The sequence below is a fragment of the Pholcus phalangioides genome, unplaced genomic scaffold (genome assembly GCF_987345545.1).
Source record: "Pholcus phalangioides strain wild (caught in Gottingen) unplaced genomic scaffold, Ppha-v1.0 ptg000004l_1, whole genome shotgun sequence".
NCBI classification, from domain to species: Eukaryota; Metazoa; Arthropoda; class Arachnida; order Araneae; family Pholcidae; genus Pholcus; species Pholcus phalangioides.
Genome location: NW_028301597.1, coordinates 46,595,254 through 46,605,467, shown reverse-complemented (window position 1 = coordinate 46,605,467; position 10,214 = coordinate 46,595,254). Strand labels below are relative to the sequence as shown.

At 39.2% G+C, this 10,214-nt stretch overlaps 1 non-coding gene across 1 annotated transcript; it reads left to right on the top strand.

The window, feature by feature from the left end:
* Nucleotides 1-234: 234 nt before the first annotated feature.
* TRNAT-GGU (transfer RNA threonine (anticodon GGU)) lies at nucleotides 235-308 on the top strand. Its single transcript has one exon. It is a non-coding gene; the product is annotated as a tRNA-Thr (tRNA).
* Nucleotides 309-10,214: the final 9,906 nt, after the last annotated feature.

The window sequence follows — 10,214 nt, the reverse complement described above, 5'->3', positions numbered from 1 at the left end:
ATATTCCACAAGACTGACTTTCATATCTGTCACCGTTTTTTTACTATCCCAAAAATCGTCCGTCGATTGCGGGACACTCTATAATTTAAATTAATAAAATATCACTTTATAATACTAACTGAATCAAATATTTAGAGAGATATAGATGGCTTTTTTCTCAGCCAGAGATATCAAGGTCATTATATATCAGCGCCTCACGACACAGTGCGTGAAATTAGGAAGGCAGATTCATGTGTCTCCAGTGGTGTAGATGGTAGCATGCTTGCCCGGTATGCAAGAGGGCCTGGGTTCGAGTCCCGGCGGAGACATGATGACTTTTCTTTCCGAGCTCACCTCAGCATAATATCCGGAAAATAACTGTTTCCTTGAATCAAATATATTTATAAATAAATTTTATAAGTAAATAGGTAAGTGATGGTGAATTAATATCGAATTTGTATAATCTCGTTCAATCGCTGGTAGAAAAAATACTCTTTAAACAATTGGTTTTTGATTAAAATAGATGAGTGTTCGCAACAAGAGCGGATTCGGGGGGGGGGGGAGAGAACGATGGGGCCGATCGCCGCTCCCAATAACCGAATAATAAGGAGGAAAGTTTTTATGATTTAGTAATATAAAATCAGTCGCTCCTCTCTGAAAAATCGCCTTGGATCCGCATTCAAAGCTCCATATATACCGCTCCATTAGCAGTTACCTGTATCCGCTATATTGGCATCTGAAGACGTCTTTCTTAGCTTCATTCGACGTTGGAAATGTCTACCTCAGCTTCATTCGACGTTGGAAATGTCTACCTCAGCTTCATTCGACGTTGGAAATGTCTACCTCAGCTTCATTCGACGTTGGAAATGTCTACCTCAGCTTCATTCGACGTTGGAAATGCCTACCTCAGCTTCATTCGACGTTGGAAATGTCTACCTAAGCTTCATTCGTAGCTAAAGATGTCTGCCTAGGCCTCACTCGCAGCTGAAGGTATTTGCCCCGGTTTCATTCGCAGCCGAAGTTGTCTGGATCTGCTCCATTCACAGTTGAAGATGCCCGCGTCCGCTCCATTGGCAGCTGAAGATGTATATTTCCTCTCCATTCGATGCCAAAGATGTCTACCTCGGCTTCATTCGTAGCTGAAGGCCTCACTAGATATCAGAAGATATGTTCAGCTGTGAGGCCAAAGTGGATATCTTCAGCTGTGGACAGCAGAAACAGACAAGCAGCAAAGACAGACAACCGCCAAGACTCATTCGCAACTGAAATTGGTTGGCTCTGCTCCATTCACACCTGAAGATAACTATCGCCGTTCCATTCACAGCTGGAGATGCCTGCCTCCTCTCAGGTGCGGATCCGTGAGGTGGGGGAATAGGAACGACTGCCCTTCCTAAAATCCGAATAATATGGGGAAAACCTTTCCATCCCGTAGAATACGGGACGATCAAACGAACTCTCACAATTTCGCCCCTCCAGTTACATCGTCCTGGATCCGCTCCTGATTCGCAATAAATGCATGAACGAGCCTTTACGAAATATTGCTATACTTTTGTCTCGGTAAATCTTCAGGCATTTGCCATTACACATACAGTATTTAAGAGGCTGAATTTTCCATCATTTCAATTTGTTAATAGATTAAAGAATATCCATGCAAATCGCAAAGTCTTTCAAAGAAAACGAAATTCTAATCCGTTCGTTTTGATACTATCATTATTATCCAAGAAATGACATCTTAAATGCATTTGCAAGAACTTCAGAGTCTCTTGATAGTCCTATTTCGCGATTTAAGCCCCATTTGTTCGATCTTTTATTCGACAAAAGATGCAAAAAGTCTAAATTGTTTTTTTTCTTGAAAAAAGAAAACAGGAAATGATTGTCGAATCTCATTTACTTCCGAAAGACTTGTTTCATGAATTGGATTTTTGTTTGGAGCAGGTCAAGACCCTTTTCGATGTAACGAAAAACAATTGGGAAATTTCACGAACGCGTTCGAATAAATATTTATCTCAATTTTAAGTTGTTTTTTCATCCGGATAAACAACGAAAGAGAGATTATTGTCTTCAAGTAGATTCAAATTTACATCAAAATGCTCTTTTTGGCAGAAATATATTTTTATTTGGAATAATGTTGTCTGAAAAACATTCTTTTCTGCCAGCTCGGGGGTGTGTGTGAACATAACTCCATGGGCTGCATGTGACCCAAAATAACTATGATTTTATTTCAATAATCCATTTCAAAATCACATGAATCACGAATTTACTGATTTGTAGTGACAGCATATTATACTTTTTTTTACGTGTACGGAACTTATATTTTGTTCAATTTCACTCGTTTTACTAGTCTCTGAAGCTTACCTAATGGTTTTTCTTCAAGTGTGGTGCTAACTATACAGTCAAACTCAGTTATGACGACCTCGATTGCAACGACATTTTGGCTCAGGCGCGGATCTCGGGTAATGTGTTGGGAGGAGCGATTTATTTTTTAGGTTCTTTGAATCATGCCGTATTTTATGGGACAGATAAATTCTCCCAGCATTTTAGTTCTTGGGAGGGGCGATTGCCCCCGGGTAGGCGGTTGGGTCGAGGCAGGCATGTTTACAAATCCTAGGCAGATAGTTTCAGCTACGAATGGAGTCGAGGCAGACATTTTTATATACCAATGGCCTCGAGGCAGACGCCATCTGAGGCGAATGAAACCAAAGCAGACATGAAAAGAGTATGAAAAGAATTAGCAATTTCGCGGACAATTAGTAAAATTTTTGGCAAAAATATATCACAATAAATAAAAACTTCATGTATATTATTTGATTGTACGGTATTTTCATATACAGGGAGTTCTGGAAGTGCTAGCGCGGCTTTTATCTCATCAATCGTCCGTCGTAGAGGTATGATTCAATTCATAAAATGCTCAACAGGTTTTCGAAAATTACCCTGAACCAGTTGTGAGAGTGAAAATACAGTGTGTAACAAAATATAAAAATCTAAATTTTTATACCGTTTCCCTGTGCTTTAACCTGGAAAGTCGGTGTCCTGTCTCTCCTGATGCCAACAAAAAAAATTGCATGTTTCTAAGCGCAATATTTACAGAGATATTCGAAAAAAGGAGGAAATTTGGGAAAGAACAGCGTTAAATGTGGATAAAAACCGTTTTACCCGCGAACCAAAAATGACCAATAAAGGTGTTCAAGCATGATAGTGACCAAAAGTGTGATTTAGGTATAGAGGTGTATTCACAGGGACCGGGGCGATTAATTTGAAGAATAAATTGTCAAGAAAATTGGACTAGAATGGGAGAAGGGAGACAAAATTTGTGTAGCCTATAGATTGACGTAAATGCGGCAGAGGCATAAATTCGCCTCTGTGTTGACCCAATAACACGATTGACTTGACTTAAAAGTTATCACAAAATGTAGTTCCATGAAAATTTCAAAGAAAATAATACACAAAAAAATTAAATATGAATATTGGCCTCATTTACAAAATGCGTGATTCTTTCTGTTGAAAGTTTAAAAAAATAGTAACAATAATTATTAATTTTTATTTTCTAAGCTTGTAATTTTTAAATTTTACAGTTACTGAAATATAAATATGCTAATAATATACAGTTTCTCCAGCTAAAAATAAGGACTTTTTTTTGTAAAGTATTTTTTTCTTCGAATAAGAATGTTTTTTTGAATTTGGCAAAGAATATGTAATAATTTTTCAAAATATTTTCTTCTCAAGTTTCACAAAAAAGTTTTTTTGCGGAATTTCCCCTTTCTTCGCTTAAAAAAATTCTTATTTTTATGATATATTCTATACACGTGTTATTTTTTTTTTCTTTTATTGTCAATGGAGTAACTGAAATTTTTTAAAATTACGAAAAATATTTTAACTGGTCGCAAAAGTTTTGATAATTGGGAATCAAAAAAGAAAAAATCAACACCATTTTGATGCGCAAATTGCTAAAAAATTTGAATGTTTTCTAGGTACAAGCCAGAACCAAACCTTTCTTTAATATGCCGAATACAGCGTCGGTCTATGTGGCCACAGAGATACATTATTATTATCCATATGCAATCAGAGCTGATCAGCGTCGGAATTATTATTTTTTTTTTTGCGAACCAAAACTCTTTATGAAGGTTATTAACAACTGGCTATTGCGAAGATGATATTTTTGGAAAGAAAGAAAATTCAACTGTGCCTTTTTGCGGGGAATCGAACCCACGTTCTTTCACTTTCCGGGTGAACGCCCTAGACCACAAAGGCAACGAATCTCTCAATCTTTCCTTGGAGCTCGTGAACTCTGAAAGGGACCGTACATGGATGACCGGACCTGACTCAGGCCAGGCTCACAACTGCTGACGCTGCCACCAGATGGCGACTTATGAAGAGAATGATCATCCTTTCCTATGTCAATATTTCTTGTGAGCTTGGCCTGAGTCAGATCCGGCCGTCCATGTACGGTCCCTTTCAGTTTACACGAGCTCCAAGGAAAGATTTGTTGCCTTTGTAGTATAGTTCTAAGACAAAGAGTGCGTAGGTTTGATTCCCCGTTTAAAGGCCGTTGAATTCATCTTCACACAACCTGTTGTTAAAAACCTTCGTACGGTAGCCAGAGTGATGTCATCCTTTCACAAACTCTTTATGTCCAAGGTGTTGCAAAAAGAACTCTTTAACTTGCATTACTTCGAAATAGTAGTAATAGATAGAAAAATGAAACAAGCGGTATGGGTTTCATGCGCAGGCCAGGAATTAGAAATGCACAGGTTTGCAAAATCAACTGCATTTCAAGGTAGTACGTGGAGCTGCAGTTGAGATGATTTTCAAATACTGTTCAGTTTTCTGCCTGTTCGACCAGCTATTGGCGGTTGAAGATGAATATAGTGACCATCATGTAAACATTAACGTGCTTCCATCAGCCCGTCAGGGTGAATGCGTTGTCATCAAACGGTGAAGGTGAATGTCGCGATGAGCACGTGAAGATAAATACTATCATCAGCCCATGAAGGTGAAAATTACGATCATCATCACCTAAAGATGAATGTTCTGCCATCAGCCCATAAAAATAAATAGCGTGATTATAATCTGACTATAAATAAGCTTTCATCAGCCCCTTGAAGGTTAATGTCGCAATCAAAGATGAATGTGCTGCCATCGACTCGTGAAAATGAATATCGCGATCGTCGGTTCGTGGAGATGAATGCCGCAATCTTTACGTGAAGACGAATGTGCTGCCATCATACTGTGAAGGCGGAATCATTATTATCACACGAAAATAAAAATGTCTACTTACCAACCCGTCAAGGTGAATATTGCGATAATCACGTGACGGTAATTGCGCTGTCATCAGCCCTTGAAGGTGAATGTCGCGATCATCAGCCGTGAAGTTGATGACACACAATGATCTTCACTTGAAGATAATGTGCTGCCATCAGCTTGTAAAAAGGTGAATATTGTTATTATCACTTATGAAGGTAAATGTGTCCTGTCATCAACCCGTCTATGAATATCGAAAAAATCACGTGAAACTAGTTTTGATGTCGTCAATTATATAGATGAATGTGTGTGTCGTCATCATAACATCTATCTAAATGTGCCGCTATCGGCCCGTGGAAATGAAGGTGTTGTCATCAGCCCGTTTACACTTATGCGCATTAACCTTATGGAAACGAACCCCGTTGACGTACACTGATAGTCGGCTGAAATTTGTTTCCTGCGGTTTTCCAACTTTGTGGAACCAATGCGAGCCGGTCTCCTATTCAAAAAAGTATCTCTGCAAAAAGCAGGCAGACCTACAACACGATACTGACATGAAGCTTGAGGCATTTGCCATCTTTACTTCAGAATATAGAAGACAGATGGCTGCCTAAATACATTAGGACCTCGCATGCTCTCAGAACAGTTATTTCCGGCATGTACCAATCCGTTAGAAATTCCCCAGAGGAATTTGTACGATGTGCATGTATGGTTAAGTAGTAGTAGTAGCTGTCATAAGCCGTGATGATGAATGTCGCGGAAGATAATATCGTGGAAGTGCTGCCATCTACCCGTGACAGGAAGTTCACGCAGCTGGTTGATGTGCTCTGAATGAGGCCACACATGGACAGCCAGAAATAACTCAGGTAAAGCTCGCAATTTTCGACACTGACACCAGATGGCGACTTATCTGAAGATAAATTAGGTCTCGCTGTCCATGTACGGCCCCTGTTGAGTGCACACGAGCTCTAAGAAGAAAGGATTCGTTTTCTTTGTAGTCTTGGGCGCTCACCCAACAAGGGAGAGGACGTGGGTTCGATTCCCCGCATGGCCACCGTGAAGGTTGCTGGCACGGTCCCAGGTTCAAACCCTAGGGAGGATATATTTAGATAAGATATTTCCCCCAACGAGCTTGAGGCGAACCACCGATAGCCATTAACTTTATTTCAAACCCATCTCATTAATGACAGTAAATTGCAATATAGCGCGCCAGAGTTGGTGTTTGGTGAAGTAGTAGTAGTATGTGCTTATACTGGTAGTAGTCATTCATTTTTCTGACTCTTTGAAAATATCGATGTCATGTTCTAAAAATATGTGTTTTGTCACTCCCATTTTAGGCAGATTACTGTCCAGTTCTGTCACTTTCAACTCTTTCTTTTCAGAACCTTTGAGTGCTTAACAGAATACAGAATGAAGCACGTCCAGGCTTTATCGCTATTGCAATTTAAGCACAGTGGTCATAAGACCGCGGACGTTCCGGGAAAACCTACTGGTGTATCAGCCAAGCGAAGCCACCCCAAGCCAACCCAACTCCCCAGGGCGACCCTCACCGACTCTCTCGTCACCCTGACTCCTTCACATTCCCAACCCTACAATACCCCAGCATATCAGCCCGGCAACATCAGGACGTTCGCGCCCCCAACCCCAACTAAACATCCTCAGCCGAGTCCCACAACAGCCGCCACCCGATCACCCAAAAACCCACATCACTCCCCACGACCGAATTCTCCCTCCCCCAGAACCATCCCGCCCCTCCCGGAGCTTCATTGTAAATCAAAACAATAAATAGTTACACACAAAACATATTTGCAGACATCTGGATGCTTCACGACACTGGCGTTTATGGCGCATCCGTTTCGTAGTAATGCCAATTTTTTCTCAACAGTTCCTCAGATATTCATTGCATTACGTGTAGGGCCCTTATGGCCTGGCTACACAGTTATCCGTCTTCTTCACGTACAGGGCCCCTGTGGCCAGTCCACGCGAGTCTCTTTCTCCTTCGCGTGCAGGGCCCCATTGGCCTGACTACACGGGTGCTTAACATATTTTTTTTATATTTCATATCTAAATCATTTTGCAATGCAATACCACCACTGTACCTCGTCCATAGTCCTTTGTGGAAATTGGTACATGTTAGGATATGTGTGTCGTGAAGCTTGTTTCTGTGTAAATACCATCCAAATACGGGAAAAACAAATTAAAAGCTAAGTCAAATACACTCTCTCTAAGGCCGGGATTACACTATTAAAGTTTGATAAAAGTCCTCTTATGAAACTTGAAAAATGCTAACAATAAGATCATCGTATGAAGAGATGGTATTTTTCCGGCCTGAAATATACTGAGAAATTGAATTTTTTCTTTGATGTTATGCCGAAACTGATATCACTTTTCTTTCCAAATATCAGTTTCGGCATAACATCCAGAAAATTCAATTTCTCAATAAGATCATCGGTTGCATTTTCTAGAATGTAGCCGATAATCTTATTGGTGGCATTTTTCAAGTTTTATAAAAGTTTCATAAAAGTTCATTTATAAAACTCGAAAAATACAACCAATAAGGTGATCGATTGCATTTGCTAGAATGTTACCAATGCTCTCAGTGATTGTATTTTTCAACTTTTATCAAACGTTTATAGTGTAATCCCGGCCTAATATTGTTTTTCTTTTCACTATCATAATATTGATTGCATAAAATCTCAGCATTGACTTTTACAGAATGTTTTTTTTTCCAGAATCTGAAATGACCGTTCTTTTTACTACCAGAAGCGTCCGAGCATTTATATTAAAAAATTCCAGGGACTAAGAGATTTTCCACATGCGCTGGATATTTTATTTCCCTTGAAGCAATCCTGGATATTTCAGTTCATTCACCCCCTCCCCCGTCCATTCAAACACTGCTCCGTTTATAAGGGGAAAAAAATTCTCGTTTGAAAAATCGTCGAATTCAAGAAAATAATATTAAAAAATTTATCTTTTTTTTTTCCTTCTGAAATAGAAAAATAAATAAATTATCGGAATAAAGAATGAATTTTTAGTATTAAGCGCAAAAAAATTCTCTCTACGGATATTGAATCTGTAATTTGTCCTAAAAAATATGCTTTCATTAAGAAAATTTCGTGATCATTTTTCTAACTCCCTAGTTATTAATTAATTTCGCGTAGAAAAACGATGAAATGCCGATCGTTAATTAGCGTGAAAATTCTATAATTTATTTACCTTTCGATTGACGTACCCCATGACCGATTTGCCTAAGCGAGGGCTGAATTGAATCAAGACCAACCGTTAAGAATTGATTCTCAAACGGTTTTTCTCTGTGCTATATTTTTTCCATAGAAAGAGAACGATGATCTTGGCGCCCTCTTTTTTCTTAAATGGGATTATCACTTCTTTGTCGGGAAAGATACGGAATGGATTCCTGAAATCTTAGCGAATATATATATATTATGGTAAATTGTTATTTGAATGTGTCGATCAGGCTATATAGCCCCGATTTCCTCATTAACTAAAATAGGATCTTGACCTCGCCCCAATTTCTTTGTTAACTAAATTAAAATCTTGACGAAGTCAACGTCATGTGAAAGTGAGAAGTACGTGAACCTTTTCTGCCATCATCATGCTAAGGTTCTTGCTTCCATCATCATGTAAGGCCGTGCCATCATGGAAAGGGGATGCTCTTCGTTGTCACTATGCGAAAATAAATTTTGTTCTCATCATCGTGAAAGAAAAGGGGAATATTATACATCATGTATAGTCTAATACTGGCAACATGACCTGGGGATACGTAAATACATTTTTTTATCATCATCACATTAAGATAAATGTGCTGCCATGAGCCCGTGAAATATATGATAGCTGCCAATATCGCGATCAACACAAGATAAATGAGCTACCTTCAGCCTGCGAAATTCAATGCTACTATTGTAACGGGAAGATAATTGTGCTGCCATCAGCCAGTGAAGGTCATTGTTGCGATCATGGCTACAATGTCGCGATCACTACGTCAAGATAAATGCGCTGCCTTCAGCATGTGAAGATCAATGCTGCAATCATCACGTTGGGAATAAAGTGAAGGTAAATGTGTGTGTGTGTGTGTTTTGTAATCAATCATGTGAAGATACATGTTCTGCCTTCAGCCCGTGAAGGTGAATGTCGTGATCATCACATCAATGTTGCAATTATCACGCGAAGGTTTGTGTTGAGATCATAGCGTGAATGTCGCGATTCACACGTGAAGATAAATGCGCTACCTGCAGCTTGTGAAGATCAATGTGTTGCATTCAGTCCGTAAATATTAGTGTGCTACCTTCAGCCTGTGAAGGTAAATGCTGCGATCAGCTCGTAGAGGCCAATGTTACGATCAATTATAAGAAAATAAAGTGGGAGTAAGTGTAATGTAAGGTGTGTGAGTGTCATCATCATGTGAAGATAAATGCACTTCTCTCCTTCAGCCCGTGAAGGTCAATTTGAAATCATCACGTGAAGGGGTGGATGAATCAATACGTGAAAATGAATGTTGCAGTCATCACGTGATTTCGAGGCGCAAATGCGATCCGATCTCCCAGTTAAAAAGTCTCGCCACAGAGAGCAACAAGCCTACAACAGTTTAATCACTCAATCATTACACTTTACTCATGGTTAGAAAAACTGATGGCAGCACTAGGCGAAACAAGAATTACACAGAAGCAAACTTTACGTCAGGTTCAATACACGTACACACACACATTCCGGCATATACGAATTTGTTAGAAGGCGTTAGGAGACACAACCCGTGCACTCACGGAACATGACGCGCACTGGAAAGGTTAAGAAGGAAGTGAATGTTTCCACCAAAACCACATCATGAGAAAGTTAATGTTTTCATCATCTTAAGAAGGTGGTTAATGTATATTATAATATTAGTATTATCATCACGTACATATTATATTATAATATTAGTATTATAATATATAATACTATATACTTAATATATTCCAGAAGTATTTTCACCATTAATATTA